Source organism: Dama dama, chromosome 33 (genome assembly GCF_033118175.1).
Source record: "Dama dama isolate Ldn47 chromosome 33, ASM3311817v1, whole genome shotgun sequence".
Classification (NCBI taxonomy): Eukaryota; Metazoa; Chordata; class Mammalia; order Artiodactyla; family Cervidae; genus Dama; species Dama dama.
The window spans coordinates 64,535,469-64,556,320 of NC_083713.1; the positions used below are offsets into that span (position 1 = coordinate 64,535,469).

At 41.9% G+C, this 20,852-nt stretch overlaps 1 non-coding gene across 1 annotated transcript; it reads right to left on the reverse strand.

Annotated features, from left to right (window-relative positions):
• Positions 1-467: 467 nt before the first annotated feature.
• On the reverse strand, positions 468-574 carry LOC133051314 (U6 spliceosomal RNA). Its single transcript, XR_009691819.1, has one exon. It is a non-coding gene; the product is annotated as a U6 spliceosomal RNA (small nuclear RNA).
• Positions 575-20,852: the final 20,278 nt, after the last annotated feature.

The window sequence follows — 20,852 nt, forward strand, 5'->3', positions numbered from 1 at the left end:
CTCTAATAATGAGTGATGTTGAGCATCTTTTCATGTGTTTGTTAGCCACATGCATGTCTTCTTTGGAGAAACATCTGTTTAGTTCTTTGGCCCATTTTTTGATTGGGTCATTTATTTTTCTGGAATTGAGCTTCAAGAGTTGCTTGTATATTTTTGAGATTAATTCTTTGTCAGTTGCTTCATTTGCTATTATTTTCTCCCATTCTGAAGGCTGTCTTTTCACCTTGCTTATAGTTTCCTTTGTAGTGCAAAAGCCTTTAAGTTTGATTAGGTCCCATTTGTTTATTTTTGCTTTTATTTCCAATATTCTGGGAAGCAAGTCATAGAGGGTCCTGCTGCGATTTATGTCAAAGAGTGTTTTGCCTATGTTTTCCTCTATGAGTTTAATAGTCTCTGGTCTTACATTTAGATCTTTAATCCATTTTGAGTTTATTTTTGTGTATGGTGTTAGAAAGTGTTCTAGTTTCAAAAATATGGAAAACTTCATGAATTTGCTTGTCATCCTTGTGCAGGGGCCATGTTAATCTTCTCTGTATCATTCCAATTTTAGTATCTGTGCTGCCAAGGTGAGCACTATTTTCCTGTTATAATCTATGCCTCTCTCACTGGGTTGAAGACATCAGTCTTGACATCCAGCATAGCTGGATGGTTTGTTGTTATTTAGTCACTAAGTCGTGTCTGACTCTTTGTGTTCCTGTGAACTGTAGCCTGCCAGCCATCTCTGTCCTTGAGATTTCCCAGGCAAGAATACTGGAGTGGGTTGCCATTCCTTTCTCCAGGGGATCTTCCTGACCCAGGGATCGAATCCACATCTCCTACATTGGCAGGCAGATTCTTTCCCACTGAGCAACCCAGGACACCCAGCTGAATGGTTTGAGGTAGGTTAAAAATCCCACCTCTGCCTCTTGCTACCTGTTAATAGATGAATGGAAGCAACTTAACCTCTTTGAGACTGTTTCCTCATCTACAAAATGGGTATGATAATAATGCCATTGCTTTTTACCCATATCAGTGCTGTAATGTGTATAACATGCTTGGCATAGACTGAACATTCAACATTGGTAGTTATTATTATTAATTATTATTATTAGCATGGCCCTTTGTATATCCTTCCATGCATTATAGTATCAGTTCAGTTTAGTTTAGTCGCTCAGTTGTGTCCAACTCTTTGCGACCCCATGAACCGCAGCACGTCAGACCTCCCTGTCCATCACCAACTCCCAGAGTTTACCCAGACTCATGTCCATTGAGTTGGTGATGCCATCCAACCATCTCATCCTCTGTCATCCCCTTCTCCTCCTGCCCCCCATCCCTCCCAGCATCAGGGTCTTTTCAAATGAGTCAGCTTTTCACATCAGGTGGCCAAAATATTGGAGTTTCAACTTAAATATCAGCCCTTCCAATGAACACCAGGACTGATTTCCTTTAGGATGGACTAGTTGGATCTCCTTGCAGTCCAAGGGACTCTCAAGAGTCCTCTCCAACACCACAGTAGAAAAGCATCAATTCTTCTGCGCTCAGCTTTCTTTATAGTCCAACCCTCACATCCACACATGACTAGTGGAAAAACCATCGCCTTGACTAGATGGACCTTTGTTGACAAAGTAATGTCTCTGCTTTTTAATATGCTGTCTAGGTTGGTCATAACTTTCCTTCCAAGGAATAAGCGTCTTTTAATTTCAGGGCTGCAATCACCATCTGCAGTGATTTTGGAGCCCCAAAAAATAAAGTCAGCCACTGTTTCCACTGTTTAATAACAATGTTTAATAATTATATAACAATTCTATTCTATAATAATATTATATATATATAATTATATATATATAATAACTCTCTTCTCTCCTAATGAACCAGATTTTTCTTGATGGCAAGGATCAGGTTTGGTTCATCTCTGCCTTCCCCCACCAAATGATTGCTGGGAGAGCTTGTAGGTGATCAGTCTTCAATAAATATTGAAAAATTTGGTTTTGCAAAAATAGCCGCATCTCTTATTTTGTCATCTGTAAAATGGAGATCAGATCATACCAAAGTCACCGTCAAGACCTCTTTCATTTCCAATAGCATCAGTCCATGAGCCCAGATTGCAGCATAAAGTCGGGTCCGTTGGTCATGGTACAGCATGACTCTGTGTGTGTGTGTGTGTGTATGGTGGGGGCAGGATACAATAAAATCTCCAGAAGTACCCTGTGGCTCTTGATTGCTGTTGGGCTGGGCTTCCTGTTCTGACTTTGAAGATGGTATTTTACTTTAGGAAGTAATTCTTTTCCCTAAAATTGAAAATTAGTACTTTCCTTGAACATCATTAATAGGGGCATGTACTCTGGATTTAAATTGCTTGCGTTCAAATCCCACATCTGCCTCTTATTCTTCGTGTGGCTCCAGGAAAGATGACTTAGTTGCTCTCTGCCTCTGTTTCCTCAAGAGTGAAATGGGCTGGCCAGGGTCATTGGGTGGATTTAGTAAGTTACTAGAGGGTTTGGCACACGGTTAGCATTCAATGAATATTTTCCAGCACCTTCATCACCACCACTACCATCATCACCATCATCACTCTAAATTCACGTCTGCTAAGAACTAAGCAAGTTAACATTGTTTTCTTGTTCATAAATTTCCTATATCTTATTGTGAGGGCCTGGTTTCTTCTTCCTCCTTTCTTAATTGTCCATTTCTGAGCCACTTCCAGCCTATACTGTTAGGTATAAGTCCTATACCTGTAAGTCCTATACTGTTAGGACTTATCTCTAATGGAGAGAAAACCTTAATAGTGGGTGGTTTAATAGGAGAGATTCTTGTCTTTAAAATTTTTCTGTTTATTAGAGGTCCTAATAATACTGTACATCTTAATGAAAGAGAACAGTTAAATTTTTATGCTTCTTGGCTGAGCTGCAGATAGAACTGGTCTCAAAAACCAGTTGTGAGGTGACCTGATTCAAAGTTCCTTCCGTGGTGGTTTCCCTGGTAGCTCAGGTGGTAAAGAATCTGCCTGCCAGTGCAGGAGACGTGGGTTCAATCCATGGGTCAGGAAGATCCCCTGCAGAAGGGAATGGCAACCCACTCTAATTTCCTTGCCTGGAGAATTCCATGGACGGACAAGCCTGGAGGGCCACAGTCCATGGGGTTGCAAAGAGTTGGACACGACTGAGCCACTAACACTTGCGCTAACACTTTCCCTGGAGGTTTAGATGATAAAGAATTTGTCTGCAATGCAGGAAACCTGGGTCGATCCCTGGGTCTGGAAGATCCCCTGGAGAAGGAAATGGCAATCCACTCCAGTATTCTTCCCTGGAGAATTCCATGGACACAGGAGCCAGGCAGGCTACAATCCATGGGGTGGCAGAATCACAGACAATGGTTTTTCCAGTGGTCATGGATGGATGTAAGAGTTGGGCTGTGAAGAAAGCTGAGCGCTGAAAAATTGATGCTTTTGAACGATGGTGTTGGAGAAGACTCTTGCGAGTCCCTTTTACTGCAAGGAGATCCAACCAATCCATCCTAAAGGAGATCAGTTCTGGGTGTTCATTGGAAGGACTGATGCTGAAGCTGAAACTCCAATACTTTGGCCACCTCATGTGAAGAGTTGACTCATTGGAAAAGACCCTGATGCTGGGAGGGATTGGGGACAGGAAGAGAAGGGGATGACAGAGAATGAGATGGCTGGATGGCATCACTGACTCAATGGACATGAGTCTGAGTAAACTCTGGGAGTGGTGATGAACAGGGAGGCCTGGCGTGCTGCGATTCATGGGGTCGCAAAGAGTTGGACATGACTGAGCGACTGAACTGAACTGAACTGAACTGAGCAACTAACACTTTCACCTTCTATCCATTCCCACCACTAGATAGCACTGTGCCCATAGTTTTAATGCCTTCATTATTGGTTTAGAAAAATGAAACCAGCTCGCAAAACATACAAAGAAGTTTCTCAACACGATTACTTGGTGTGAAAAGGTACCTCCCAGGATTAAATTAAGAGCTTTTAGAAACAGTTGGTGGATGGAACAATTTAAATCTCTTTTTGTGTTTTCTTAATTCCTGATAAGATGATTAGCAGCAAGCAGAAAACTGGTGAAATTCCTCTGAAAGGGTAAAGTTGCTGCAATAGTTCTTTTAATGAAACAGCAGTCACTTTCTTTGCCCACCTTTCCTCCCCCTTCTTTAATCCTGAAATATAATCTCCCCACCTGTGCAAATGGAACTTTGAACTTATTTTTAAAGATGGCTATTAAGTGATGCCATCAGAATAGTGAGGATTAGATTAATACCCAAATAGTTGAAGTGAATTAAGCAATTAAAGATACTTTCTTTCATGAGTGCCCTTTGGGGTACAGGCATTTTTAGTTAGAGGGCTTCCCTGGTGGCTCAGGCATGAAGAACCTGTCTGCCAATGCAGGAGATGTAGCTTCGATCCCTGGTTCAAGAAAATCCCCTGGAGAAGGAAATGACAACCCACTCCAGTAGTCTTGCCTGGGAAAGTCCACGGACAGATGAGCCTGGTTGGCTATAGAACATGGGAGTCGCAAAAGAGTCAGACCCAACTTAGCAACTAAATGACATTTTAGTTAGAGTGCCTGCAATTTGCATATATGTGCAAGTAATTTATAAAACCTAAAGTATAGATAAACTATTAATACTACCTTTAATTACATTTGTCTCATTGACCACAGGGGAATCGTTTATTGGACTGTGAATTTTTGATAGTGGCCAGGGAAAATTATGTTCAGGTAAGAAAATAATCACACTGAGAGAGAGGGATGAGAGAATGTTTCAACAGAATTGCCAAGTGAATTAGACATATGGTAGCAGAGAAATGAGAAAGGGGAGACAAAGAAAGGATGCATCTCTCATTTCTGCCTTTGAGAATTTTCAGTGTAAGGGGAGAAATAAAACATTAGCATCTATGAAGAGTCATTTTGTGAGATAAACAAAAGCAAGTATCAGTTGGTTTAGGGCAGGGTATAGCAGGCACTAACTGCTAATAGGCTGCCTGTTGACCTAATTAGAAGGCCAAGGCTTAATGACAGAAGGTTTCATAGTATGAATGGATTTCAAAATGAAAGAGAGGGACATGGGTTGGGGAGGCCTGTGAAAATGGCATTTGGGAGGAATTTGTGTGTTGGGGAGAAACAGGGTACCTCTGAAGCTTCAGTGATGAAGACAGATGGGAAGAGAATCCTGTTTAAATTATTGAGTATCCACAGTAGATTCTAACATCAGGGTGAAAATTATCTTCCTCTAAGCATGCTGATTCACCTGTAGAATTAGGAGCATTGCTCCTGTTGGTTTTCAGCTCTCTGACTGATCCCACCTAACTCTCTCTTCTCAGAAACATAGGGCACCCGTTCTAGACTGAGGTGATTGGTGGAGTGTTCAGTGACTTTTCGTAAAATAGGTTTTCTTTAGAAATAAGATTCAAGGTAATTTTTTTCAAATTCTCTTCTCTTCAGGTGGTTTCCATTTAGGGAACCAGTATGAAGCTGTGTCTCCACACAATTGAGAACCAGGGGTAGAGGCACTTGAAGGGAAGTGTAGGAAGGAAGCTGTCACGGCAGCGGGATGTCTGTTTCAGACACTATGAGACCATGATGCCTCACCTCCTTCGGGCCTTGGTTTCTTCATCTGTGAGGTGGAAGGAAAATTTCCTGCTGTCTCTGACCACATGGTTGTGAAGTGGTAAATGGATGTGAAAACTCTGAAAAGTGATGAAGAAGATACAAAACAAAGCCAAATTTCATACTGATAAAAAGCTGTGATAGATATGAGCGACACCTTCACTTCAGTGCCTCCTCACAACATTGATAGGCAAAATGCTCATCTTAGCATTGAGTCAAATGTCGTGTTTTTATATCCTTTGGATCCATAACCTTATAAAATTTGTACTTATTAAGCATTTATTGTGCACAGCTCAAGGCTCCTTTCTTTTCCCAAGGAGCAGAAGAGATGCAAAGATCCTTGAATAAGCTCCCTGATCTTTTTACTACTACGTGATTACTTTGTTTTTCCTTTTTTTCCCTTTATTAGTGGTGGGGAAAGAGAAATCTAGAAAATTGGTTGTTAAGAAAGGCATGATTGTAAAATTTTTTAAAAAGTGTGTTTGGGTGCTCATTAAAGGTGTCCACTTACATCACTGCAAGTGAGTCAGCCCATAACCGCCGCCTGTTTCCTGCAGCATCTCGAGGCTGCATGTGGTCCTTCATTGGCCTCCGGGGTGCTGTCTGGGGCCTATCTCCTAAAGCTGGCGGTGCCCAGTGGAGTTCAGAGGCAGTGGTGGCGGGGACTGCTGCTTTCCATTTGGCTGCTGTTTTGAATGTGGCTGCTGGTGGATTTTAAGTGTTCTAATTAACTTCACTTTTTAATTGTGCAAGTTTTCAGGATTTCTGAAATGCAGGGCCCTTATTTTGGAAAAGGAACTTCAACCACTGTCTGTTCAGCTCTGTGGGGTTTTGTCTGGTTTTAGGGGCTGCTCAGAGAAGGGATCTGGCTTCTCATTTCTGAGCAGTGAGGAGGGCATTGAAATGAAGATATTGTTAATATCTATCACAACTTTTTATAAATATGATATCCACTTTTGTGGTATAGCTGGGGATCAAGAACAAAAGGCTGAATAATCAAACACACAAGCAGCTTAGAAATAGGGCCTGGGGGATACGGAGAATGCTGGAGTTGATGATTATGGGGGAGCATGCTGGAAGGCAGAAGTGGAATCAGACCTCTGAAGGTCAGCACCTGTGAGCTGGGAAGCTCACAGCCCAGACCCAGAGGCCAGAGCAACCTGGGGACCTAGAATCTGATCAGCTGACAGAGGGCCCTGATGGAATGCCAATATCTGCTGGACCTTGTCCCCCGGGTTGGCAAGTCAACTCCCACTTTTGGCTTCCTTCCAAACTGCCACCCCCACTGACCACTCTTCATGGAGGTGGAGGCTCACAGAGATAGAGGAGGCTGAAAGCAAAATGTACTTTCAAATGCTCAAGGCTTGATGTTGATATTCTCTGCCTAGAATGCCAAGTTCAGGCCATGCCTGCCCAATGCGTACCAGTGATCCTGGATTCAGTTGCCATGTTTCTTCTTCCAGAAAGCTTCCCTGGGTTGGTCCCTAGCCTTGGTGCATCTTGGAGGCCATGGTACATTCCTTCGTAATGCTTCACTTTCCTCACCACCCCTAGACTCTGAACTCCTTGAAGGCAGACGACCCCTGACCTGAGTGGTGCTTGGAGCAGAGGCTGGTGCTTGATCCTCACTCCAGTGTTTGCTGAAAACATGCCAGGTGTCTCGATCAGGGTTTTCAAAACTGCATTTACTTTGATGCCTCCTTCACAATTTTTGCCATGCCCACAGGACGCCTTGTAATTTAATTTAATCTTTTTCCTCAAATAAATTTGAAATCAAATCATCTTTTAAAAACTAGCTTTGTTGTACGTGCTAATACCTGTGAAACGACAGGTTTGCTATACTGGCAGTAATTTTTCTAATGTACATTTAAATGAATATATACAAATTAAAGCAGAAGTTCTATCTTTGTCCTCATCTCGCAGGCCACTTCTGCTGAATCCGTGTGCACTGGGGTGCTTACACCAGTCCTGGGTGACCGAGTGCCCGGCTACTGCCCCACTTCGAGCATCACCATCACTCCGCCACAGCCACTGATGCTAGGGGCACTGCCGCTGCCCACCTGCTTGCTCTAGATGCCCTTGGTCACCCAGGACTCCCCCCCACCCCTTTTTGTATTTTTTCCCCTTTCTTTTTATTGGGGTATAATTTTTCTTTTATTTTTCAAACTTAAGAAATTTTAAATTAGAATATAATTGCTTTACAATGTTGTGTTAGTTTCCACTGTACAACAAAGTCAATCAGCTAGAGGCATATATCTATCCCCTCCTTCTTGGACCTCCGCCCCATTCTGCCTCTCTAGATCCTCACAGAGCACTGAGCTGAGCTCCCTGTTCTGTGGAGCAACTTCCCACGAGCTACCTGTTGTTATACACACAGTAGTACACATATCTCAATGCTCCTCTGTCTAAAACAAATCTCACCAGCTTCCTATGCTTGAGTGGTCTTGCTTTTACTTGTGAATGGTGGATTTTAATCTGTAACAAGGTATTAAAGGTTATGAAGGTGATACAAATGAATGGCAACTATGGGCTACAGGTAATGGAATTTTTAGGCAAGAGTGGCAGATTCTTTAAGGAAGAAATTTGCAGTGGAGGGACATTTGGGGCAACTCTCATAACCTCTGTGGGACTTCCCTGGTGGTCCAGTGGTTAAGAATCTGCCTTGCAACGCAAGGGACACAAGTTCAGTCCCTGGTCTGGAAACTAAGATCTCACATGCCATGGAGCAACTGGTGCCACAACTAGAGAGCCTGTGTGCCAAAACAAAAGATCCTGCATACCGCAACTAAGACCCAATGTAGCCAAATAAATAAATTAGAAACAAAAAACCAAAAAACTATACCCCAATAAAAAGCAAGAGAAAAAATACAAAACAAACAAACAAAGACAGGAAAAAAGAAATGCAAAAACGCAAAATGGTTGTCTGAGCAGGCCTTACGAATAGCTGAGAAAAGAGATCAAAAGGCAAAGGAGAGAAGGAAAGATATACCCATCTGAATTCAGAGTTCCAAAGAATAGCAAGGAGAGATAAGAAAGCCTTCCTCAGTGATAGGCAAAGAAACAGAGGAAAACAACAGAATGGGAAAGACTAGAGATCTCTTCAAGAAAACTAGAGATACCAAAGGAACAATTCATGAAAAGTTGGGCACAATAAAGGACAGAAATGGTATGTTCCTAACAGAAGCAGAAGATATTAAAAAGAGGTGGCTAGAAGACACAGAAGAACTGTACAAAAAGGATAGTCATGACCCAGATAACCATGATGGTGTGATCACTCACCTAGAGCCAGACATCTTGGAGTGCAAAGTCAAGTGGACCTTAGGAAGCATCACTACAAACAAAGCTAGTGGAGGTGATGGAATTCCAGCTGAGCTATTTCAAATCCTAAAAGATGATGCTGTTAAAGTGTTGCACTCAATGTGCCAGCAAATTTGGAAAACTCAGTAGTGACCACAGGACTGAAAAGGGTCAGTTTTCATTCCAATCCCAAAGAAAGGCAGTGCCAAAGAATGTTCAAACTACCATACAATTGCACTCATTTCACATGCTAGCAAAGTAATGCTCAAAATTCTCCAAGCTAGGCTTCAACAGTATCTGAACCAAGAACTTTCAGATGTTCAAGCTGGGTTTAGAAAAGACAGATGAATCAGAGATCAAATTGCCAACATCTGTTGGATCATAGAAAAAGCAAGAGAATTCCAGAAAAACATCTACTTCTGCTTCATTGACTATGGTAAAGCCTTTGACTGTGTGCCTCACAACAAACTGTGGAAAATTCTTAAAGAGATGGGAATACCAGACCACCTGACTTGCCTCCTGAGAAACCAATATGCAGGTCAAGAAGCAACAATTAGAACCAGACATGGAACAACATACCGGTTCAAAATAGGGGAAGGAGTACATGAAGGCTGTATATTGTCACCCTGCTTATTTAACTTATATGCAGAGTACATCATGTGAAATGCCAGGCTGAATGAAGCACAAGCTGGAATCAAGATTGCCAGGAGAAATATCAATAACCTCAGATATGCAGATGACACCATCTTTATGGCAGAAAGTGAAGAGGAACTAAAGAGTCTCTTGATGAAAGTAAAAGAGGAGTGTGAAAGCTGGCTTAAAACTCAACATTCAGAAACTAAGATCATGGCATCCAGTCCCATCACTTCATGGAAAATAGATGGGGAAGCAACAGAAACAGTGACAGACTTTATTTCCTTGGGCTCCAAAATCACTGTAGATGGCGATTGCAGCCATGAAATTAAAAGACACTTACTCCTTGGAAGAAGAGTTATGACCAATCTAGACAGCATATTAAAATGCAGAGACATTACTTTGCCAACAAAGGTCTGTCTAGTCAAAGCTATGGTTTTTCCACTAGTCATGTATGGATGTGAGAGTTGGACCATAAAGAAGGCTGAGTGCTGAAGAATTGATTCTTTTGAATTGTGGTGTTGGACAAGACTCTTCTGAGTCCCTTGGACTTCATGGAGATCAAACCAGTCAAATCCTAAAGGAAATCAACCCTGATTATTTGTTGGAAGGACTTATGCAGAAGCTGAAGCTCCAATACTTTGGCCGCATGATGTGATGAGCCAAATCATTAGAAAAGACCCTGATGTTGGGAAAGATTGAAGGCAGAAGGAGAAGGGGATGATAGAGGATGGGATGGTTGGAAGATATCACCGACTCAATGGACATGAGTTTACGCAAGCTCTGGGAGATGGTGAAGGACAGGGAAGCCTGGCATGCTGCAGTCCGTGGGGTCACGGAGTTGGACACATTGAGCAACTGAACAATACCTCATAACTTCTACACCATCACCCTACGTTAGAGATATCTTGAGTCTTTACGTGCACTCCAATGTTCATTGCAGCAGTGTTCACAAAAGCCAAGACATGGAAGTAACCTAAATGTCCATCAACAGAGGAATGGATGAAGAAGATGTGGTTCATATCTACAATGGGATATCACTCAGCTATAAAAAGGAAGGAAACTGGGTCATTTGTAGAGATGCGGATGGATCTAGAATCTGTCATACAAGTGAAATATGTCAGAAAGAGAAAAACAAATATATTGATTGATGTATGTGGAATCTAGAAAAATGGTACAGATGAACCTATTTGAAGGGCAGGAATAGAGATGCAAATGTAGGGAACGGACATGTGGACTTGGTAGGGGGAGGGGAGTGGGATGAATTGGGAGATTGGGATTGACATATGTGCATTTCCATGTGTAAAACAGACAACCAGTGGGAACCTAGTGTATAGAGCAGGGAGCTCAGCTTGGTGCTCTGTGATGGCCTAGATGGATTCGATGGGGTGGGGGTGGGGGGGAGGTCAAAGAGGGAGGGGATATATGTATAGACATAGCTGAATCACTTCATTGTACAGCAGAAACTGACACAAAATTGTAAAAGAACTATACTTCAATTTTTAAAAATTGCAAAAGTTTTTTAAATTAAAAAAAGAAAATTATATATTATTATTACATGACTGTAGCATTTTCTATTTCAGGATTAAACAATCCTAGCTTCCCTAACTTTTGGCCTACTAGTTATTTTGTATCTGCACCCCCCACCTTTTTTTCTGAATTCCCCTCTTTTCTTTCCTGAATTTTTCCTGATAGACTGGAGGCAGCAATTTAATCAGTGACTTCTGAGGAAATTAAGGACTCAGTGCCTGGGTTTATGAGTATAATTGTGCCCTGTTTCCTAAGCACATGTCTGTGTATAAGAAACAAATGCTTTATAAACCTGAGTCCCACAAGAGGCTAGTGGGAGGAGCATTCCTCTGGGGTCACCAGAGCAGGTCCTAATTTTGCCTTTGTGAGTCTGAACTCTGTGACTGTGAGTCAACCATTGATCTTCTTTTATTCTTAGCTTCTCATCTGTATAGGAGGGAAAGTGATATTTTCCACATCCTAGTCACCCAAAGTTATGCTTATGGTGAGGAAGAAAACAGTGTTTGCTGTCCTGTACCTGCCAGCATCATCTCAGAGTGCTTGACATAGCCTGTGTCTGGTTATGCTGGACACGTTGGCTGGCTGAGCTGAGGGCCACCTGAAGGCTCCTCTGTAAGAGAGGATGTCCACCTGACTGTCAGTGCTCCTGAAGCTGCTTCAGAGACTGTGGGAAACCCAGGGGAAGCTGCGAAAGATTCTGAAACACCCCACACCTTTTGAGTCATTGGACATCACATGTGGAGGCCAGGCAGATGACACAGACTGTAATATTTCTCTTATCCTTTATATTGGGTGAACTGAACCCGCAATGTTTAGCCATCGCATTCTAAGGTCTCCTTGTTTTTGTTCCATTGCTTTAAGGAGCCCGTAGGGCCGGCTCTGAGCCAAGTTGAGGGCAGTGGCTGCCAGGATTGTCTGAAAGCCAAGTGTGAGCCTTCTGTAAGCCCAAGGGGGCCACAACACCTCATATCCAGCAGGGAGGGAAACCCACTGCTCATAAAACTCAGCACAGGAGAACAAAAAGAGACATTGAAGTCGGTCTAACTCAAAGGGTGTTTCACTGGAGTCTGGCTGATAGAAGCTCAGATTCTGGACTCTTCGGTCAGATGGTTGCCTCCGGGGTGACACTGCCAGGTCGTTGGTGACCTCATTTTTTCTCTGGAGAGACATGGATAGGTATCACAAGACTCTCGTCTGACCAGGTCTGAATGGCAGCCTCTGTTTAAAGACAGATGTCTGACAGGACTGGCCTGGATGAAGGAGGATGTCAGGAGAGCCCTGACAAAGACAGGGGTGGGTGGGGGCAGTCAAACAGTGTTTTCCTCTGTACCGGCTGGAACCAGTCCCAGGTCTCTGGAGGCTCCTTTCACGAGCCTCTTCTTCCTCCTCCTTACCACCCACCCCAAGCCAAATGATGTAATTGTGATAAATAACCACAGTGAGCATCCTGGCCAGCATAAATTCATCCTTGTTAATTTGTGCTTAGCTTGAAACCTTTGTCATCACAGATCACGCCTAATCCAAATACATGCCTAAACTTAGTTCTGGACCTGCAGTGTTATTAGTGAATTATGTGGGTTTGGATGAGGGTAGGATATTGTTAGCAGGCTAGTCAGCTGGAGGAGGGAGCTCTGGGTGTTCCCACAGGATCTGAATGAAAACACGATGTCTAATATTTCAGCAAGAGCCCCCCACCCCCCCCCTTCCAGAACCATTGCAAAACCCAGCCATTAAGGCTGCTACTGAAATCTTGGCACATTCTTTCTGCCTCGTTGCTGGGAATCATTTGTAAAGTTATGCTGTGGCAATGTACTCGAATGATACTAATCACGTCCAGCTCTGTTATTTCTTTCACACGAGGGACTGTGTGTTAGTAACCAACTCAGACCTTATTCCCACAAATTCATTTATTTCTCTCTGCGACTTGGGGATGGAATTTCTTCTTTAAAAATCACATATGTTGATTACCGTTGACCCTTCTTTTGTCTAGCGATAAACACCAGAAACCATCAGTTTGAAAGGTATTTCCAAGATCATGTTTTGGGCTTGAGTTTATCTTTGTAGAAAGAATTGAATGAGTAGGGAGTATAGAAGGAGTGTGCTTTGAAGCAGCATTGAATCTGATTTCATGAAAGTGGTTTAATTATATTGTATGGCTATTGTCTTGCTCTAATTAAAAATTGGATGAGGGGGCAGATAGCTCTACAACTTTGTAAAAACTTCAAGTAGTACCAAAAGATATACAGAGTGAAAGTGAATTCCCAAGTCTGACACTCAAGGCTGCAGTACACTTGTGCCACCAGCAACTGTTGCCTGTTCTCTGTCGTCATCGCTGAGATGGTCTATGCACATAAAATACATTAGGGAGCAAGTTCTGTGTCCTACATTTTGTCTTGCTCACTGCTCTATTTCCAGCTCCAGAATAGTACTGGGCATATAGCAGGATCTCAACACATATTTGTTGAATGAATAAACGAATAAGCAAGAAAGTAAGCACAAGAACACACACACAGTTGGTACTATGCTATTTACACTGCTCTGCACATTTCACGTTTTTTTTATAGTTATACCTGTCAATTTGCCTCATTCTATTAACAGGTGTCTTGCAAGGAGATCCAACCAGTCCATGCTAAAGGAGATAAGTCCTGGGTGTTCACTGGAAGGACAGATGCTGAAGCTGAAGCTCCAATACTTTGGCCACCTCATGCAAAGAGTTGACTCATTGAAAAAGACCCTGATGCTGGGAGGGATTGGGGGCAGGAGGAGAAGGAGACAACAGAGGATGAGATGGCTGGATGGCATCACCGACTCGATGGACATAAGTTTGAGTAAACTCCGGGAGTTGGTGATGGACGGGGAGGCCTGGCGTGCTCATGGGGTCGCAAAGAGTTGGACACGACTGAGCGACTGAACTGAACTGAACTGAACTGTATTAATACATTGTAGGAATGTGCTTGGTTTACCAAGCCACTAATAATGGGTATTCAGGATATGTCCATTTTTTTCTCTATAGAAAAAAAAAGTTGCAGCACTATCTGTGTATCTATGACTTCACGCACATTTTGAAATCTCATCCATAAGATAAATTTCTGGTTAGGCTCTGAGATATCTGTAAAATAAAATTTGGGGAATGACTTGATCAAAGTATATGCGTATGACATGGCTACTTTCTAAGTAACTAGCCCTTGCAAACTCTAAGGAGGGTTTCCCATGTTCATCAGTAAATGCAAAACTTTTCTTCACTGTTTCCTCTTCCTGAAACTGTCTTCTCATGCTCTTTAAATGGAGAATTCCTAGTTAGCTTTACTGAACCATTCAAATATTAGTACGTCTATGAAAATCTTCATATCACATTAAATTATTATTTATTTATGCACTTGTTTCTTTAAATAGACTGAAAATTCCCTGGTAACCAGGGTTGTGTGTTATTTAATCTCCATATCATCAATGACTGGCATAATGACCGCTATATTGTAAGTACTGATGAAGATTTATTGCTATATTGTAAGTACTGATGAAGATTTATTTAATGGTGAACATGTCAGTGAATTTTAGAAAGTCAGTGTGGAAAACAAAAGTATAAGAACTCCTCAATGTTGAGACTTTGGCAGTGGAGGCAAGAAGAAACATTTAAATTAGCACTGTGAGATTCAAGAATAAGACCAGAAAGCTAGGTAGGCTTGGATCCAGCCAAGCTGGATCTAGCTGGTCATGTTAGATGGGACTTGGAAGTCAAGGGCATAGCCTGCCAGTAGGTTAATGCTGAGCATCAGGCCTGGAACCACATGGATGGAGATACAAGAAGCAAACAAGATGAGTCTGAACCCAGTTATTTGAGCAGAACTGACGGGATAAAAATTGGGTTAGGAATTAAGGTGAGCTGTCTCCAGGGAGAGTTTTCTTCAAGGACCAAGTGCAGTGTCTTTGGTTCAAGTATGGGATTTTTAGCCAGAAGAAGCAAAGTCATGTTCAAACTACTTCAAAGAAGTGGGTGCTTTTTGAGGGTGCCCACTCTCACCACTACTATTCAACATAGTGTTGGAAGTTCTGGCCACAGCAATCAGAGCAGAAAAAGAAGTAAAAGGAATCCAGATAGGAAAAGAAGAAGTAAAACTCTCACTGTTTGCAGATGACATGATCCTCTACATAGAAAACCCTAAAGACTCTACCAGAAAATTACTAGAGCTAATCAATGAATATAGTAAAGTTGCAGGATATAAAATTAACACACAGAAATCCCTTGCATTCCTATATACTAACAATGAAAAAACAGACAGAGAAATTAAGGAAACAATACCATTCACCATTGCAACAAAAAGAATAAAATACTTAGGAGTATATCTACCTAAAGAAACAAAGGACCTATACATAGAAAACTATAAAACACTGATGAAAGAAATCAAAGAGGACACAAACAGATGGAGAAACATACCGTGTTCATGGATTGGAAGAATTAATATTGTCAAAATGGCTATTCTACCCAAAGCAGTCTATAGATTCAATGCAATCCCTATCAAGCTACCAACGGTATTTTTCACAGAACTAGACCAAAGAATTTCACAATTTGTATGGAAATACAAAAAACCTCGAATAGCCAAAGTAATCTTGAGAAAGAAGAATGGAACTGGAGGAATCAACCTGCCTGACTTCAGACTCTACTACAAAGCCACAGTCATCAAGACAGTATGGTACTGGCACAAAGACAGAAATATAGATCAATGGAACAGAATAGAAAGCCCAGAGATAAATCCACGAACCTATGGACACCTTATCTTTGACAAAGGAGGCAAGGATATACAATGGAAAAAAGACAACCTCTTTAACAAGTGGTGCTGGGAAAACTGGTCAACCACTTGTAAAAGAATGAAACTAGAACACTTTCTAACACCATACACAAAAATAAACTCAAAATGGATTAAAGATCTAAATGTAAGACCAGAAACTATAAAACTCCTAGAGGAGAACATAGGCAAAACACTCTCCGACATAAATCACAGCAAGATCCTCTATGACCCACCTCCCAGAATATTGGAAATAAAAGCAAAACTAAACAAATGGGACCTAATGAAACTTAAAAGCTTTTGCACTACAAAGGAAACTATAAGTAAGGTGAAAAGACAGCCCTCAGATTGGGAGAAAATAATAGCAAATGAAGAAACAGACAAAGGATTAATCTCAAAAATATACAAGCAACTCCTGCAGCTCAATTCCAGAAAAATAAATGACCCAATCAAAAAATGGGCCAAAGAACTAAACAGACATTTCTCCAAAGAAGACATACAGATGGCTAACAAACACATGAAAAGATGCTCAACATCACTCATTATGAGAGAAATGCAAATCAAAACCACAATGAGGTACCATTACACACCAGTCAGGATGGCTGCTATCCAAAAGTCTACAAGCAATAAATGCTGGAGAGGGTGTGGAGAAAAGGGAACCCTCTTACACTGTTGGTGGGAATGCAAACTAGTACAGCCGCTATGGAAAACAGTGTGGAGATTTCTTAAAAAACTGGAAATAGAACTGCCATATGACCCAGCAATCCCACTTCTGGGCATACACACTGAGGAAACCAGATCTGAAAGAGACACGTGCACCCCAATGTTCATCGCAGCATTGTTTATAATAGCCAGGACATGGAAGCAACCTAGATGCCCATCAGCAGATGAATGGATAAGGAAGCTGTGGTACATATACACCATGGAATATTACTCAGCCATTAAAAAGAATTCATTTGAACCAGTCCTAATGAGATGGATGAAGCTGGAGCCCCTTATACAGAGTGAAGTAAGCCAGAAAGATAAAGAACATTACAGCATACTGACACATGTATATGGAATTTAGAAAGGTGATAACGATAACCCTATATGCAGAACAGAAAAAGAGACACAGAAATACAGAACAGACTTTTGAACTTTGTGGGAGAATGTGAGGGTGGGATATTTCAAAAGAACAGCATGTATACTATCTATGGTGAAACAGATCACCAGCCCAGGTGGGATGCACAAGACAAGTGCTCCGGCCTGGTGCAATGGGAAGACCCAGAGGAATCGGGTGGAGAGGGAGGTGGGAGGGGGGATCGGGATTGGGAATACATGTAAATCCATGGCTGATTCATATCAATGTATGACAAAACCCACTGGAAAAAAATAATAATAATAAAAAAAAAAAAAAAAAAAGAAGTGGGTGCTTTTTGAAAAGAAGCTTATAAGGTAATACATGGACTAGATATCTCTCAGGAACTAATAAAGGCTATTAATTATCCATTGCTCTATAACAAATTACTCCAAGACTTAGTAGTTTAAAATAACAAACATTTATATCTCATAGTTTGTAGGGGCCAGAAATCCAAGAGCAGCCTAACTGTGTGGTTCTGGCTCAAGGTCTCTTATAAAGCTGCAGTTCAGCAGTCATCTCAAGGTAAGTTGTGCTTCCAAGTTGACTCACATGGTTGTTGGCAGTTCCTCACTGGCTGTTGGCTAAAAACTCCTGTTCTTCTAGGCAAGCTTTCTATGGGCTGCCTGAGTGTCCTCATGATGACAGCTGGCTTCCCTCAGTGTGAGTGATCCAAGACAGAGCCCAAGAGAGAAGTCACAGTCTTTAATACCTAAACCCAGCCTTAAAACCTAGTAGTCTTGAGGGGAGTTTCCAATAAGGCAGAGTACAAAGACCCTGAGCTCACTTCCTTTCACAGGCATACCAACATTACAACTATTTATAGAATCTCTATTGATGAAAAAGCCTGGAACCAAACAGAAAAAAATCTTTTACAACTAAAATATAAAGAAGGAAACAATGAGAGGGGTAGAGTTGTGTTACTTTCAAGACCCACACCACTGGGTGTGTGACCCACAAATGGGAGAATAATTAAAATGGCAAAGGTTCTCCCTAAGGAGTGAGGAGTTTGAGCCTCATATCAGGCACCTGGAGGGGAAGAAGAAAGAAAGTCAAGCTTTCAAGGCCAGTGGGTTTCCTTTCAAGAGACCCACGGGACTATGGGAAATAGAGACTCTGCTCATAAAGGGCACACACAAAACCTCTTACATTCCAGGACCCAGGGCAGAAGCAGTAATTGAAAGGAACCCGAGCCAGACCTACTTGTTGATCTTGAAAAGTCTCCTGCAGGGGCAGGAGGCAGCTGGAGCTCACTCTGGGGACATAGACACCAGTGGTAGCCATTTGAAGGAGTTTGTTCTACAACACGGATGCTGCTACCATTTTGGAATGCACTTGATGCATTTGGAATACAAGCACCATTTTGGAATCCACTCTCAAGCTCAGTAGCCTCAGGCCCCAGCTCTGTCTCTGCCACCAGCCTATGGGCACCATTAGTGGAATATCTGGAGCCAAGCAATTAACTGGCTGGGGATGCAGCACCACCCACCAGCAGATAGGCTGTCTTAAGACCTTCTGAGCCCACAACCATCCCTGGACATGGCCTTGTCCACTGGAGGACCAAGAATCTGGCCCCAGACACCAGTGTGTAGGCACTGTAATTGGGACCCACAGGACACTGTAGCCAGAGATCTGAGGACCAAGATCTATACACCAGCGGGCAGGCACCAGACTCAGAATCACCTGAGCCCCAGGCCTTCACCCCAGCAAGCCTACTATACCCAGGACCAGCTTCATCCTCCAGCAAGCCAACACCAGCTCTGCGACTGGCTGGCCCTAGATTCATCCACCAGCAGGCTAACCCAAGTCTCAGGGTACGTCAGACCCTGCAGCCAGGGGATTCAGGAACTGGTCCCACCTACCAGTGGTCTGACAACAGCCCTGGAAGCCCAGAACCCAGTCATGCATGCCAGTCATCGGAACTAGACCCAGGAACTGGGATCATCCTCTGGTGGACAGGCACAAGTTCTGGGATGTCCTGAACCCGAGAAGAAGACATAGGCAGAATACTTTTTGACATATATTGTAGCAATATTTTTTTGGATCTGTCTCCTGAGCAAAAAAAAGGAAAAAAAAGCCCAGAAGCAAAAATAAACAAATGGGACTTAATTAAACTTAAAAGCACGTGCCTGACAAAGGAAATCATGGTCAAAACAGACACCTACTGAATGGGATAAGTGAGTGAAGTCGCTTAGTCATGTCCAACTCTTTGCGACCCCATGGACTGTAGCCTACCAGGTTCCACTGTCCGTGGGATTTTCCAGGCAAGAATAAAGGAGTGGGTTGCCATTTTATTCTTCAGGAGATCTTCCCGACCCAGGGATTGAACCCGGGTCTCCAGCATTGTAAGTAGACATTTTACTGTCTGAGCCACCAGGGAAGTATGGGATAAAATATTTGCAAATGATATGACTGATAAGGGGTTAATATCCAAAGTATATAAACAGTTCATACAAGTCAATGTCAAAAAGGCAACCTAGTTAAAAAGTGGGAAGAAGATCTGAATAGACATTTTTTTCCAAGGAAGACAGACAATTGGCTATAAGGCACATGAAAAGATGCTCAACATTACTAATCATCAGAGAAATGCAAATTAAAACCATAATGAAATATTATAGCACACCTGTCAGAATGGCTATCATCAAAAAGAACACAAATAACAAATGTTGATGAGGTTGTGGGGAAAAGATCCCTTGTACACTGTTGGTAGAAATGTAAATTGGTGCAGCCACTGTGGAAAATAGTATGGAGTTTATTAAAAAAACTAAAAATAGAACTACCACATGATCCAGCAATCCCACTTCTGTGTATACGTCTGAAAAATGAGAACACTAATTTAAAATGATACATGCACTCCAATATTTATAGCAGTGTTGTTTACAATTATTAAGCTATGGAAGCAACCTAAATATCCAAACAGAGGAGTGGATAAAAAAGATGTGATGCCTATATATACAATGGAATACTACTCAGACATAAAAGAAATGAATTTTCTCAATTTACAACAATGTAGAATGACCTACAGAGTATTATGCTTTAGTGAAATAAGTCAGAGAAAGAAATACTGTATGTTATCACTTATATGTGGAATCTGAAAAATAAAACAAACTCATGAATATAACAAAGAAAGAAACAGATTCAGAGATCTGGAGAACAAACTAACGCCAGTGGGGAGAGGAGGGGGGAGGAGGGCAGGATCAGTGCAGGGGATTAAGAGGTACAAACTACTATGTATAAAATAAATAAGCTGCAAGGATGTATGCACAGCACAGGGAAAATAGGTAACATTTTACTATAACTGTAAGTACAGTATAATCAGTGAACCATGGGAATCACTGTTGTACCCCTGAAACTAATACAATATTATGAATCAACTGTACTTCAATAAACAGTCTTTCATAATCTAATGCCAGAAGTAATATACTATTACTTCTACCATATTCTATTATTAAACACACCAACTCTGGGAGAGATCTCCATGAGGGTGTAAATACTAGGAGGTGAAATACATGGGGTGCCATCTTCGCTAGTGACTATTAGATAAATGAACTATACATCAGACCTCATTGCAACTAGGGCAGGAAATCTGCTAGGTACCAAATCTGCTTTTTCATTGACTCTTTTAGAAGCTGTTTAGCCTTTTCCTCAGAGCATTACTGCTACTTTATGCTCATCTTCTGCACATTCATTCAACCCTCCACTAATTTTTTGTTTCCTCTTCCTAACTGCTTGATGCCTTGGTCACCCAATTCTAAATTTATACAAGATAAATCTGATTGTTCAGACTCATCTTTTTACATCAAACCATAGGTAGTGGGTCAGCCTCTAGTGAAATAACACTTGGGATAAAGGCCCACATCCCAGCCTTCAGTCATTGTTAGGGGC